Source organism: Ixodes scapularis, unplaced genomic scaffold (genome assembly GCF_016920785.2).
Source record: "Ixodes scapularis isolate PalLabHiFi unplaced genomic scaffold, ASM1692078v2 PGA_scaffold9__187_contigs__length_104089568, whole genome shotgun sequence".
NCBI classification, from domain to species: Eukaryota; Metazoa; Arthropoda; class Arachnida; order Ixodida; family Ixodidae; genus Ixodes; species Ixodes scapularis.
Genome location: NW_024609884.1, coordinates 99,500,063 through 99,515,684, shown reverse-complemented (window position 1 = coordinate 99,515,684; position 15,622 = coordinate 99,500,063). Strand labels below are relative to the sequence as shown.

The window sequence follows — 15,622 nt, the reverse complement described above, 5'->3', positions numbered from 1 at the left end:
GAAAATGGCGGCCGACGAAGTTTTCGAATACATGGGGCTCTATGGGCACCAGAAACCGAAAACGGGCAAAAATGGGCTCCATTTTCCCATTGAACTTTTCATAAAATCACTTATAACTTTTGATTAAGTTATCGGATCGGGCTGAAACTTTGGTATCTGGTTGTGACCACTAGCGCTACCTTTGGGCGGAGAATGAGCGTTTGGCGATGCCTAGTTTATTTTTGCGGAAATAAAAACCCTGTACATTTTCTTTTCTGACACCTTGTATTTCTGAAATACTATCGCGATAGATTTATATCGCGATACTGCCCAACCCTGGTGTCTAAGTATTTTGAAACTCCATACTTTGTTTCATTTAAAACATATATATTAAAATCACCAGCCAGCATAAAGTGTTTGTTGTAATCAATTTTGCGTATTAAGGCTGATAATTCATCAAAGAACATGTGTTCATTTGAATTAGGGGCTGACAGACTGCGCAAATAGTATATGAGGTCGATGCTTTGTGAACATAAATTGCGCGAACTTCTGCGTAATCAAAGGAAACAGTAATATTTTTAGTGAAACAACCATTATTCACTTACACTATCAAACCTCCCCCCCCCCCCCCCCCTCCTTCTATCTCGGCACTCAAAGCAAAAATGAAATTCGAGTAATGTAAATTCCACGCACACCTCCTCTTCGGCGTTAATTTCGCATAAAATCAGTACATCCGGGGTTCGTCGCAGTGTTTACGTACAGTTCTAGCATTCGCACGTATAAAATGGAGTTTTATTTCCTCGCTATTGTTTTCTATTAGTAAGTGTGTGGTATAAGGTTATCAACCTTAGACGGACTTGAAAGTCTTATTCATTGCTACGTTATTTTACCTAAAGCCCTTTCACACTCAATGCAAACTTCACCGGTGGCTTCTATTTGCCTAACAAAAATCTTACGATATTTTACCCACACAAACTCGTATACTTCTGCTTTTGCACAATCCCTAGTAGACCACAGTAAAGCTTTGAATGCTTTCGTAAGCTTCTCGTGAACGTAATTTGTTTTCGCTCCGAAAAATAACGCGTTTCGTCATTTAGAGGTCCTTGTCGTTCTTATTTCTACAAACATCACAAGAAGTGGAGCTGCTTTTAGAACGCAACCCTTAGGCGCCCGTTCCCGGCTTGAGCGGCGTCGCCGTCGGCGTCGGCGTAACCGCGAGTAACCCTTGTAACCCTCGTGAGGGTTACGAGAGTTACGAGGGTTACTCTCACGAGGGTTACCCTCACGAGGATTACGAGGGTTACTAACCCTTAACCCTCACGAGGGTTACGAGGGTTAGTTACCCTCAAAAGGGTTACCCTCACGAGGGTCACGAGAGTTATGAGAGTTACCCTCACGAGGGTTATGAGAGTTACCCTCACGAGGGTCACGAGAGTTACCCTCACGAGGCTCACGAGAGTTACACTCACGTGGGTTACTAGGGTTACCCTCACGAGAGTCACGATGGTTACCCAGGTCACGTGACCCCCCTCCCAAGGTCACGTGACCCGCCCCCCCCGAGGTCACGTGACCCCCGTGACGTCATCACCACTGATGACGTCATCAGTGACGTCACGGTTGACGTCACTGGCATCGTCATCGTCATCGTCATCATCACTGATGACGTCATTAGTGACCTCACCGGCATCCGCATCGTCATCGTCATCATCACTGAGGGCGTCACTGATGACGTCATCAGAATTGTCACGTGACCCCCCAAGGTCACGTGACCCCCGCCACCCGAGGTCACTTGACCCACCCCCCCAGTGCCCTTCCCTCCTCCTCCTCAAGAGCTGCGCTCTAATTCTGCGTTACTGCGAGTTGTAAACGGCTTTCATTTTTCTTCCCTTGCCAGGGGTCTGTGAGTAGATTCAGTGTTTTCTCAGGCAACCTCTGAAAATTCTAGTTTTTGTCTACTAAATCTTGTACAATTTATAAAACAGTTTCGTTTGCATGTTGTGCGATTCCATGACTTTTTATGTTCTTGCGCGGGGTACTGCTCTGCTTTCTTCACCGCTGTTCTTAAGCTTCGAATTTGCAGATCCTGCTGAGTTACTCTAGTTTTCAGTTCTCCGCTTTGTTAGCTCTTTTAATTGTAGCGCTCTGATTTTCCAGTCTAAAAAGAAATGCCTCATACTTTGCTGACAAGAGGTTCATGGAAGTATCAATTGCTTTGACTGTTTCACATGCTGATACAACGTTATCAAGACGACATCACCTTTTGTACTGTTTCCAAAGATTTTTTCATGCAGTGCAGCCTGCTTAGGATCGCCGTCAGTCTTTTGAGTATGTCCTAATTTTGATGCAATATTTTGTCTAGAGCTTTTTCCTGATCAGCCGCTTGAAGCTGTCCTATGCCCCCGTTTGGGGCGATGATCGTCGGACGGAGTAGGCTGACGGGTAGCATGCACCTGGCATTTATTCCACAGTCATACTTTAATACTCCCAGACGACATTGCCTTCATTGCATGTTTTGTTATTCCCCAGCACTTCCCAATATAACATGCGTTTTCGCATTCTGAGCACTTCGTACAGATTGCCTCGGGCAGCAAATATTTCAGAAATGCAAGGCATTCCTTTTGTCCCAACGTGTCGGTCTTATGCAGTATACGAACACTGGGGACAGACTAGCGAAGTGCAAACACGTACACTCACTCGCAACGTAGTTTGTTTAAACCAAGCTTACCTAAAGCAGGAAAATTACAGCTTAGCTCTTGTCTAGATGCATTCCCCTGGTCTGCACTTTGCTGCTGTGCGGTCGGCGCTTATGTAGGCGACGAAGCTCCGCTCGTGGTGCCGCAGTATCTGCTGCGGCACTCGCGCAGTGGCCCGCCGAACTTGCACGTGCTGTGGCTGCCGATGCCAGAGCAGTGACGGAATGTTCCGTGCTCCAGGCGCTGCTGCACGAAGCCGAAAGGCTGCGGGCGCGGGGCGTCCAACTGAATTTTCTTTGCTGGTGTCGTCACCTAAAACAAGAAGGGCACAGCTTAGCTCTTGTCTAGAAGCATTGCGCAGTTCTGCATACATGGTTGGGCCCCATATACATGCATCCCAATGTTGCATGACAGCGTCTGACACACTGATAGGCTAGAGAGCTTGTAGCATGCGTTGCGACACATTCTACCAGAGTAACTTTAAAGGGGCAGTGCAACGATCTTAACGTTGAAAGAATGCTCAGGTTGTATTTTTTTATTTCAATTTGTTTAATTAGTCACAAGTGACAAAAAACCCGCCACATTTCCCCGAAAAACTGCTATTCAGTTTCGGCATCGCAAAAAAAAAAAAAAAAAAAAAAAAAAAACGGATTTGCAGTTGCGTGTGGCGGTCACGGGCACGTATGGTTTCGCGTCACTGGAATATTTAGGAAAAAAAAAATCGGTTCCCATTCGCAGCTACACTTGATGTCAGCCCAATGGCGGACCTTCCTTTGTCTTGATATCACTCGCCGTGAATTTCGACGATGCTAATCCTTGAAGAGTTAATATCTAGGAGGGAGTGGCTGGGGGCTCTGAAGAAAGAACCCAACGGGAAGCCAGGGGGTCCTCGTAATGTCACACGAAATGAGGCGTGAAAGTGGAGGGGCACTTTGACCTTTGATATGTTTCATGTAATAATTAATTTATTAAAAACTAGCGGTCGAAAAAAAAAGCTTTTATTTTCCTTGTGTTATGTATATGTCAGACAAATACATATTTGCAGTTGCGCAAACCGCCGCGGCAGCTTGCGCAACAGTAATCTTTACCGTGAAACGAACGCGGTGAGCGCTATACGTGCTTCGCATTGTTAGCAGGAGCGCCTTATCAACAATTATCTGGTTCGGATGCGTGTTCTGCGCTTTTTTTTGTTTTTTTTTTTTGTTTTTTTTATCGAAACGAATGTTGTGCTGCTGTTGTACACTTGATATATACACTTTTCGCTTCAATCGCTAAAGGATTTTTTTTCCCATGAGGACGTTGACACAAGAAAATCATACCAACGAGTCATATTCAGCTTCGCTACAAAACAGATATATAATTTATTTTTGATCGGTACGGCGTTTTCTGTGATATCATATTTTTTTACCTACAATGGGTTTGACGATGACTCAGAAATGTTTTTCACTTACCCTCCCATGATGCCCACGTTTTAAATCGCACCTCAAAAGCGCGACGGAGGATTTGCCATTTTTATTAGAAACAATATTGAGTGTGAGCTACTAAGCGAATATTCTTTTATGATAAAAGACGTAGAAATGTCTTGCTTACGTAGCAATCAAAATATTCTTGCTGTCTTGTGTTTCCCACCGGACGGTAGCATGCCATCCTTGTTTATATTTTTAGTTTTTTTTTTTTTTCCAAATGAAAGTCCATATAACGTCAATTATCGGGGTTGGTTCCAACATTGATATGTTTTCTGACAGTGCTTCAAAAATGGAAATAAAGAAATTAGTTAGCATGTGAGGATGTGTGAACACGATAGTCATTCCCATAAGGATTACCTTACAGTCTAAATCTGTTTTAGATTTACTTATAACTAATTTTATACAGATCGAGTGATCAGTGGAGTTAACAATTGTGACCTGAGTGGCCTTCTTCTCATTTTGTTGAGTGTAAACCTTAATATATCTCGAAAGTTAAAGAAATACCAATCTGCGGTTTTCCAAAATATAGACAAAAATATCCTCGATGCTTTTAGACGGTATATTGCAGCTATTGTTTGGGATACGGTACTTGCGCAGAAAACTGTTCATGATGCCTATAACTTTTTCTAAGGCACTTTCACAGGCTGCATAAACATTACAATTTTCATAGAAATCCAGAAGAAAAAATTCGTAAACCGTGTGTAACCTTCAGTTTGAGTCAAAACAATTTTGTGAGAAAGATGCACTATATAAACGTTTCATCAAGAGGCGCGATTCGGATATGTTAAGGAATTTAAGAGTCTCACCGGACAAGCCTAATAAAAAAAAAGAATGCAAAAAAACAAAAATGATACTCCTCTCTTTTTGCCTGCAAGTTGTCGAACTGACGGAGAATGTAAACATCTCGGTTCGATGGTTCAGGGGGTTCCTGTACCGAATACCATCTACACTGTGCAGTATGCGGGTGTAAGTTTAACCGGCCGAGATTCGGGCAAATGTGTTTCATGAATATTTCGTAAATATATCTGGTAGTGCCGATACTAATGGCTTTTTGCAAATATATGTCTCAAAGAACCTGCAAATGTATTTTTTCTAACCAAGTGGTATTTCAGAAATAACTAATGTGATTGTTCACCTAAAAATAGCGGTATCTGTGATCCTGATGGAATGCAAATTTTCCCAATTAAGTACGTTTCTGACCTTTTCACTCTCGTGTTAACCTATATTTTTCATCATTCTGTTGGATCTTGTGTGTGTACCAAAAAACTGCAAGCAGCGAATGTTTCTGTAATGTACAGGAATTAGAAAAAAAATCAGTTAGGTAAATATGGACCTATTTTATATTGCGCGTATTTTCCTAAGCTTTGCAAAAGTTACTCTAGGACCGTTTAATAGACTTCGAACAAATGTTACCTCATAACGTCATCGAAATTTGGTTTTATAAAAAACCGTTCAACAGAGACTCGATAAAAAGAAGTTTATTATAGAAAAGCATGAAAATAAAAATTAGTTCCATGGGCTTTCCTAGATTTTACAGAAGAAATTGACTGTGTTATTCCCGATCGATTATTACAATATCTAGAAATTTATGGCATTCGCGGACATGTCCTACTGCTATTGCAGTGATACCAACAATACCGCTAGAAATAGGTTAACATGAATGGACATTATTTCACTGTAAGGTATATTGCGTCAGGTGTTAAACGAGAAAACATATTGAGACCATTCATTTTTAATGCGGACATTAATGATAGTATCAACCAAGGCTACCATGATGTTTTTTTAATCCGACATTGAGGCAGCAGGAGAAAACTAATTTACTGTGGAAGTGAAAATAACGGGGACAAGCAACGTCTCTAGCTCATCTGATAATTTTATTAAACCACCCTACTTATATACAGAACTACGACCACCAAAAAAAACTCGGAAAACGCTCTTTTTTAGGGTCGCGTGCACGGTCCTCAACCACAACACAAAATACCACAATCATATTTGGTTTTAGTTCTAAACTTAAAGGTGGTTGTGTTTTGTGTTGTGGGGGGAAATTGTCGTGTACGCGACCTTGAAAAATAATGTTTTTGTTGGTTTTGTGGCATACGTAGGGTCTATATATAAGGAGCGTTTTTTGAATAAAACTGTCAGCTGATACAGAGACGTTGTTTGTCCCTGTTACTTTCTGTTTCTCTCTTATTTTGTTTCTTCTTGTGGCCCAGTGTCGGGTTAAACATTGCCTGGAGAAAGCAGTATTGTGTGTTGTTGATAAATTGATATAGCATTCGTTATGATACTCACAACGAAGTTCACTGTGAATACGAGGACGAAAAATTTAAGTAAATACTTCATTTTATCAATGGTTCACAACACAATCATTGACTTCAGCGCTACTGCAGAGCGGCACACTGATATTGAGGTTGCTTCGTCGTTGTGTAATCGTTTAATCTTCTGTACCTGCGTAATCGTTTACGGTTCAAGCTCCACCATCCCGGAGCTTCGTGTGTGTCTTCTCCTGTATTTGTGCAATCGTTTAATGTTCGTGCTGTTTCGCTACCATTATCGACCATGTAACAACTAACTCAACCAAAACCGATAATTGAGTCGTAGCTTGGGCGGAAATGTGAATAAATGCACTGCCACTCCGGTTATGCGCGGCGCAGGTTTATCTGCTTGCTAGGACGGTATTGAGGACGACGTCGCGTCGTAGAGGACAACCTCTAGGACGACCTCTAGGGCGATTTGAAAGACTACCATAGGATGACGTCTAGGATGATGTCAAAGACGACGTCTCAAATGATCTCTAGGACGACCTCTAGGGGAATCTCATGGACGACCTCTAGGACGACCTCTAGGACGACCTCTAGGGCGATTTGAAAGACTACCATAGGATGACGTCTAGGATGATGTCAAAGACGACGTCTCAAATGATCTCTAGGACGACCTCTAGGGGAATCTCATGGACGACCTCTAGGACGACCTCTAGGGCGATTTGAAAGACTACCATAGGATGACGTCTAGGATGATGTCAAAGACGACGTCTCAAATGATCTCTAGGACGACCTCTAGGGGAATCTCATGGACGACCTCTAGGACGACCTCTAGGGCGATTTGAAAGACTACCATAGGATGACGTCTAGGATGATGTCAAAGACGACGTCTCAAATGATCTCTAGGACGACCTCTAGGGGAATCTCATGGACGACCTCTAGGACGACCTCTAGGGCGATTTGAAAGACTACCATAGGATGACGTCTAGGATGATGTCAAAGACGACGTCTCAAACGATCTCTAGGACGACCTCTAGGGGAATCTCATGGACGACCTCTAGGACGACCTCTAGGGCGATTTGAAAGACTACCATAGGATGACGTCTAGGATGATGTCAAAGACGACGTCTCAAATGATCTCTAGGACGACCTCTAGGGGAATCTCATGGACGACCTCTAGGACGACCTCTAGGGCGGTTTGAAAGACTACCATAGGATGACGTCTAGGATGATGTCAAAGACGACGTCTCAAATGATCTCTAGGACGACGTCTAGGGGAATCTCATGGACGACCTCTAGGACGACCTCTAGGGCGATTTGAAAGACTACCATAGGATGACGTCTAGGATGATGTCAAAGACGACGTCTCAAAAGATCTCTAGGACGACCTCTAGGGGAATCTCATGGACGACCTCTAGGACGACCTCTAGGGCGATTTGAAAGACTACCATAGGATGACGTCTAGGATGATGTCAAAGACGACGTCTCAAATGATCTCTAGGACGACCTCTAGGGGAATCTCATGGACGACGTCGAGGACGACCTCAAAAACGACGTCGAGGACGACGTCTAAAAGGACGGCGTCAAAGACGACGTCTAGGACGACCTCAAAGACGACTTCGATGATGACATCTGCATACGCGCAGCTTTTGCGTATGTGCGGCACATTCGAGGCAGATTTTTTTTTTTATCATAGTTTTATTTTTATGGTGATGCATCACATGGGCTGAATTTTTTGTTCTCTTTTGTTCGTGACACCGCAAATATATATTGCGATTTTGCGTTCAATAAACTCAGTTGTAAGTCAGCGCTACGTCCGTGTCACTTCTTTGTCTGGTCCTCGTCTTTTCGCGCTGTTTTTGTCCCGAAGTATGGTACCAACTCGCCCAAGCCTCAACTTTAGCACCAGATACCGTATCGCGAAAGCCGGGTGAAGTAGCTGAACAATGTTATCCCATGCGATCGTCTTGGTAAACTTCACCAGCTCGCCTGCGCACTGTCTGTTATTTCATTAATAATAAGGCGAAATTTGTCATTTATTCAGATAACAGAAGCCTATTCTTTTCTGTAAAAACCTGTGACGATAATTGACAAGGCAAACTTTACTTTATCAAAAATAAAGAACTGGGAATGGGGAGGGGGGGGGGGGCGGCAATTCATCGAAAAACGATATTAAACAAACATTGGCAATATTGTTTTTACAAAAAAAAAAATTGTTTCTGTCCAAATTTCACAGCTTTGAGTCGTGTGACATCCAAATAGTTAGTTGTTTTGAAAACTCTCGAAGTGTTTGTTTAGTAAGACAATGAGCTGGGATAGTCATGTAAACTACGTTATTTCAAAGCTTGGTCGTGCAGTGGGGATTGTAAATCGCTACCGATCTGTTTTTCCTAAAGTGTTCAATTTTTACTGTAGAAATCACTATGCTACTGCCATTTCACGTATTTTCAATGGGTATGAGGCAAACCAACAACGACTAATATTTAAAAAAAATTGCGCATCCCCGTGATGATATTGGAATGCGGCTCATAGATTTGACCCGAGCACTGTTTGAGCGCTTGATTTGGGATCACGATAATCAATAGCTTCACAAGCGCATTCGGATACTGGCTCGTGTCCAATCGCTTCGATGACGAGAATAGCCAAACCATAACCACATCAGGAACTCAACGTGTGTCCTTTACCTTACCAACCCCAGCGCGTAGCTATGATAAACATTGGCGGCAAATAATCGGCTCCAGATCACGTGGCGGCTTGTTTTGGCTACCAATTGAGGGGAAAAACGCTGGTCGTTTTTCATTAATTTATATCGCTACTACCATTAAACGTGTAGAAAAACTAACGTGTGTTTCATATAGGTTATGAACGTAAGGAATTCATACTAAGTGGTATTTACGTAAAGCACAAATTCGTTGCGCCGCCACGTTAAGATGTTGCTTGCATCGCTCGCCCAAGCTCTCCTTATTTTGCCATGTTGAAAGTTTTTGAGTCTTCTTTGTGCCCGATAGTCAGGTTCCACAAGTCATAACAATTCCGCACAACCAATTCCAAGCTGCATCGAGGAATAATCATTAGCCTCAAAACGACAAGCCCTCACAAATATATTTATGCCGTTTGTACAAAATTTCAAAAAGAGGCCGCATCTCCACGGGGTGAATGCTGTTGATTGGGGCGAAGCTCTGGTGGTGTTGATGATACTGATTTTATTGTTCATAGGTAGTGCTGATGGTGCTAATTTTTTTTATTGCTCATAGGTAGTGCTGAGTTCCGGGTGGCGTTTCTACTTCATTTGCACTGTTTTATGGCCGGTGAAATGCAGAGCCAGTGGTTCTTCCAGCGGATCAGCTTGTATCCGCTAGAAGCCGTGGGAACGCATCTCCACCGCTTAAGTCAACGGTCCATATTAGAAAGAGAATTTGGGGTATGGCTCGTGGTTATATACGCAGAGCATTTGACCGCAGCACCCCCTCGTCTATAAACGTTGAGCCAATGCATGCAAAGTTTAACGCGATTATATACACACTTGACCGCAGCGCCCTCTCCTGTATAGACGTTGAGCGGCTACATGTGGCGGTGGAGTGTAGCGTAGTGGTTAAGACGCCTGCCTCGCAAGAAAGCGGTCCTGAGTTCGAACATCCGTGCGGGCGTACGTGTTTTGTCTTTTTTTTTTTTTTTTTTAAATGGGCCGATTCCGGAGGCAGTGTAATCGATGTGAGCACGGACGCCGGACGGATGGACAAGGCTAAGGAGCTTCGCCCTAGGGAGCTTCGCCTCTAATAGAAAATAGGGAATAGAGGCTATAAATATTCTAAGGAAAGATTTTCACTTTTCTATCCACTCTGTATAACTTCTTGTTCATTTTTTTTCAATATACTTTCTAAAGACTCTTAGCATATAGAGACTGGATAGAAATTGTGGAGAAATGATATAGAAACAGATAGATTCTGACGACGTTTCTATCCCCTTCTTAACAGTATTAGCTAAATTTATAGCGAAAAAATAATCTGTTTTGAACAATATTTTGGGTTTGTCAGAATTTATCCACGGCAACATGCACTTGCCACTTGCCGTTTGCACATACGCAGATAATAAAAGACCACGAAGCGCTCATGGAACTAGAAATTCAGTTAGTGTTGCCCGATCCACCGCAATATTTACGCTACAGTAGAAAAGCAATAATTTGAGCATGGATCACCCCAGAAGGTAAACAAATAACAAGTTGCTTTTTTTTTTTTTGCCAGCAATTATTTGACGAATTGTGGTTTCTAAGGGTTTGTGAACTCCACGCCCAACTATAAAGCATTGGATGGGGCGATAATTATCTGGCACAGTGGCTAAAAGTAGCCTCCGCAAGTCGGCTCCAACTGGTGGTGAAGTCGCTTCTCCGCCCTGCAACTTATCCTATCGAGTCTTGTCAATAGAAATGCTATAGAATTATGGTGACAGACGTGACGATAGAAATTATAGAGCAATATTGTCGTCTGGACTCTATCTGTATACACGAGTTGAAAGTCTATACAAAATATTTTGAAAACTGTAGATACGACGTGAATGGAAAGGATATATTGGAAGAGTCGTTCCAATGTGGACAGGATTTATATAGACTCCAAGCAGTATTTTTTTTTCGTAAGGGTACTAAACCTTTATTTTATCAAAGTGCCGAACGATTCGCGCCCGCATGCACGATGGCATCCGCGAATCATTCTGGGACAAGCTGTTCGCATCATAGCCACTCACTATACCTCCATATTATATCCACGTATACATATCGGTACATAAAGTGTTTCAATTGAAATGGACCTGACACATGCTTATTTAACATATCAGTGCAGAGGGCCCGCACGCCGGCCGATACAACAGAACTACGAAGTTAATCAAATTCTGTTGAATGATGCGGGCTGGGGTTTGCAACTTATTAATGCGTCTATGGGCGCGCTTCCAATTATTCGTGGCTACTTTACGTCCTTCACGACCACGTGTTATTTTGAAGAGACTTCCGTAGTTGTGCTGAATGAAATGAAGAGCTTGGCGCTGAGCGTAAACAAGGTCCTCCTTGCGCGCAGATTGTCGGTTTCCTATATTCCCTTAGTTCCATATCTTTGAGTGTTGACGTTTCCAAACCCGCATCATAACTTTGATTACTGGCTACCGATAGGTTTTAGCGGGGCTTGGACAGTGGCAATAACGCAGAACCAGTGTTCTGCTTTGATCTGAGTGCAGTACGTTTTAATCGGAACTGCCACACGATTCGTGTGAAATCACGGATACGCGCACTCAGAAATGCCGTCATGCATACTCTCACGTTGCAGCCTGAGGAAACATCATTGATCACTTTTAACAAGTTTGCCCTGTGAGGAGGTCCGGCAGTATCAATATCCAGTCGTCAAATCCTTGCAGTGGCGAAGAGGCGTCGAACTCCTTTGGCAGTGTGACATAAAGGCTATTGGGGTGAGAGAGCTCCCGTGCCTTCATTATTGCAGTAAGTTTATTACAGGGGGAAAATGATCGTTTCTTAGGAGGTATGCAGACGAGGAAGAAATCCGACGGATTTCAGCGGAGGGCTCATTGTCTTACGCAAACGTCATGCTTCTGCGATGCGGCGCACTGACGTCAGCACCAGGGCGTCTAGGGGATGCTCCGACGGTACAATATCTGTTTGGCGATGTATCGTTTCCTTTTAAGAATATTTTGACGTTAAAATCTTTGGCTTGAGGACACAAAAAAATAGACAGAGACACTTAAGATTGCTTACGTGTAGGAATCCGAAAGCAATCTACACGTAGCGCATTCATACGAGACGCGCCACGTCTTCATTTTTCACAAGGCGGTGACATCAGGCTCCCCCACGGCACAGGCGCGAAGCATCAGCGTGTGTGTTTTATTTCTGAAGCGCGTCCGCTTTGATCTTCAGCACCCGTGCCGGCTGCCGTGAAGAAGCATCAGCGTTGTTCTAGTTTTCTTTGTGTTTTATTTCTGAAGCGCGTCCGCTTTGAACTTGAGCACCCCCGCCGGCTGCCGTGAAGAAGCATTAGCGTTGCTCTGATTTTCCTTGTGTTTTATTTCTGAAGCGCGTCCACTTTAACCTTCAGCACCCCCGTCGGCTGCCGTGTAGAAGCATCAGCGTTGCTCTGCTTTTCTTTGTGTTTTATTTCTGAAGCGTGTCCGCTTTGACCTTCAACACTTTCGCCGGCTGCCGTGAAGAAGCTCCAGCGTTGCTCTGCTTTTCCTTGTGTTTTATTTCTGAAGCTCGTCCGCTTTGACCTTCAGCACCCCCGCCGGCTGCCGTGAAGAAGCATCAGCGTTGCTCTGCTTTTCTTTGTGTTTTATTTCTGAAGCGCGTCCGCTTTGAACTTCAGCACCCCCGCCGGCTGCCGTGAAGAAGCATCAGCGTTGCTCTGCTTTTCTTTGTTATTTATTTCTGAAGCGCGTCCGCTTTGAACTTCAGCACCCCCGCCGGCTGACGTGAAGAAGCATCAGCGTTGCTCTGATTTTCCTTGTGTTTTATTTCTGAAGCGCGTCCACTTTGACACTCAGCACCCCCGCCGGCTGCCGTGAAGAAGCATCAGCGTTGCTCTGCTTTTCTTTGTGTTTTATTTCTGAAGCGCGTTCGCTTTGAACTTCAGCACCCCCGCCGGCTGCCGTGAAGAAGCATCAGCGTTGCTCTGATTTTCTTTGTGTTTTATTTCTGAAGCGCGTCCGCTTTGAACTTCAGCACCCCCGCCGGCTGCCGTGAAGAAGCATCAGCGTTGCTCTGCTTTTCTTTATTATTTATTTCTGAAGCGCGTCCGCATTGACCTTCAGCACCCCCGCCGGCTGCCGTGAAGAAGCATCAGCGTTGCTCTGATTTTCCTTGTGTTTTATTTCTGAAGCGCGTCCACTTTGACACACAGCACACCCGCCGGCTGCCGTGAAGAAGCATCAGCGTTGCTCTGCTTTTCTTTGTGTTTCATTTCTGAAGCGTGTCCGCTTTGACCTTCAACACTTTCGCCGGCTGCCGTGAAGAAGCACCAGCGTTGCTCTGCTTTTCTTTGTTATTTATTTCTGAAGCGCGTCCGCTTTGAACTTCAGCACCCCCGCCGGCTGCCGTGAAGAAGCATCAGCGTTGCTCTGATTTTCCTTGTGTTTTATTTCTGAAGCGCGTCCACTTTGACACTCAGCACCCCCGCCGGCTGCCGTGAAGAAGCACCAGCGTTGCTCTGCTTTTCCTTGTGTTTTATTTCTGAAGCGCGTCCGCTTTGACCTTCAGCACCCCCGCCGGCTGCCGTGAAGAAGCATCAGCGTTGCTCTGATTTTCTTCGTGTTTTATTTCTGAAGCGCGTCCATTTTGACATTCAGCACCCCCGCCGGCTGCCGTGAAGACGCATCAGCGTTGCTCTGCCTATCTTTGTGTTTTATTTTTGAAGCGCATCCGCTTTGACCTTCAGCACCCCCGCCGGCTGCCGTGAAGAAGCATCAGCGTTGCTCTGCTTTTCCTTGTGTTTTATTTCTGAAGCGCATCCGCTTTGACCTTCAGCACCCCCGCCGGCTGCCGTGAAGAAGCATCAGCGTTGCTCTCCTTTTCCTTGTGGTTTATTTCTGAAGCGCGTCCACTTTGACATTCAGCACCCCCGCCGGCTGCCGTGAAGAAGCATCAGCGATGCTCTGCCTATCTTTGTATTTTATTTTTGAAGCGCATCCGCTTTGACCTTCAGCACCCCCGCCGGCTGCCGTGAAGAAGCATCAGCGTTGCTCTGCTTTTCTTCGTGTTTTATTTCTGAAGCGCGTCCGCTTTGACCTTCAGCACCCCCGCCGGCTGCCGTGAAGAAGCATCAGCGTTGCTCTGCTTTTCTTTGTGTTTTATTTCTGAAGCGCGTCCGCTTTGAACTTCAGCACCCCCGCCGGCTGCCGTGAAGAAGCATCAGCGTTGCTCTGATTTTCCTTGTGTTTTATTTCTGAAGCGCGTCCACTTTGACATTCAGCACCCCCGCCGGCTGCCGTGAAGAAGCATCAGCGTTGCTCTGCCTCTCTTTGTGTTTTATTTTTGAAGCGCATCCGCTTTGACCTTCAGCACCCCCGCCGGCTGCCGTGAAGAAGCATCAGCGTTGCTCTGCTTTTCCTTGTGTTTTATTTCTGAAGCGCGTCCGCTTTGACCTCCAGCACCCCCGCCGGCTGCCGTGAAGAAGCATCAGCGTTGCTCTGCTTTTCCTTGTGTTTTATTTCTGAAGCGCGTCCATTTTGACATTGAGCACCCCCGCCGGCTGCCGTGAAGAAGCATCAGTGTTGCTCTGCTTTTCCTTGTGTTTTATTTCTGAAGCGCGTCCATTTTGACATTGAGCACCCCCGCCGGCTGCCGTGAAGAAGCATCAGCGTTGCTCTGCTTTTCCTTGTGTTTTATTTCTGAAGCGCGTCCATTTTGACATTGAGCACCCCCGCCGGCTGCCGTGAAGAAGCATCAGCGTTGCTCTGCCTATCTTTGTGTTTTATTTTTGAAGCGCATCCGCTTTGACCTTCAGCACCCCCGCCGGCTTCCGTGAAGAAGCATCAGCGTTGCTCTGCTTTTCCTTGTGTTTTATTTCTGAAGCGCATCCACTTTGACCTTCAGCACCCCCGCCGGCTGCCGTGAAGAAGCATCAGCGTTGCTCTGCCTATCTTTGTGTTTCATTTTTGAAGCGCATCCGCTTTGAACTTCAGCACCCCCGCCAGCTGCCGTGCAGAAGCATCAGCGTTGCTCTGATTTTCCTTGTGTTTTATTTTTGAAGCGCGTCCACTTTGACATTCAGCACCCCCGCCGGCTGCCGTGAAGAAGCATCAGCGTTGCTCTGCCTATCTTTGTGTTTTATTTTTGAAGCGCATCCGCTTTGACCTTCAGCACCCCCGCCGGCTGCCGTGAAGAAGCATCAGCGTTGCTCTGCCTATCTTTGTGTTTTATTTTTGAAGCGCATCCGCTTTGACCTTCAGCACCCCCGCCGGCTTCCGTGCAGAAGCATCAGCGTTGCTCTGCTTTTCCTTGTGTTTTATTTCTGAAGCGCGTCCACTTTGACATTCAGCACCCCCGCCGGCTGCCGTGAAGAAGCATCAGCGTTGCTCTGCCTATCTTTGTGTTTTATTTTTGAAGCGCATCCGCTTTGACCTTCAGCACCCCCGCCGGCTGCCGTGCAGAAGCATCAGCGTTGCTCTGATTTTCCTTGTGTTTTATTTCTGAAGCGCGTCCACTTTGACATTCAGCACCCCCGCCGGCTGCCGT

The 15,622-nt window shown here is 45.2% G+C and overlaps 1 protein-coding gene across 2 annotated transcripts in view; it reads right to left on the bottom strand.

The window, feature by feature from the left end:
* LOC8025400 (neuropeptide Y receptor type 2) overlaps positions 1-15,622 on the bottom strand; it is a 1,264,215-nt gene that overhangs the window by 765,412 nt on the left and 483,181 nt on the right. For both annotated transcript variants that reach the window (XM_042287344.1, XM_042287345.1), the window contains one exon: positions 2,705-2,984. The gene's annotated coding sequence lies outside the window, so the exon portion shown is untranslated. The remainder of the gene's footprint in view (positions 1-2,704; positions 2,985-15,622) is intronic.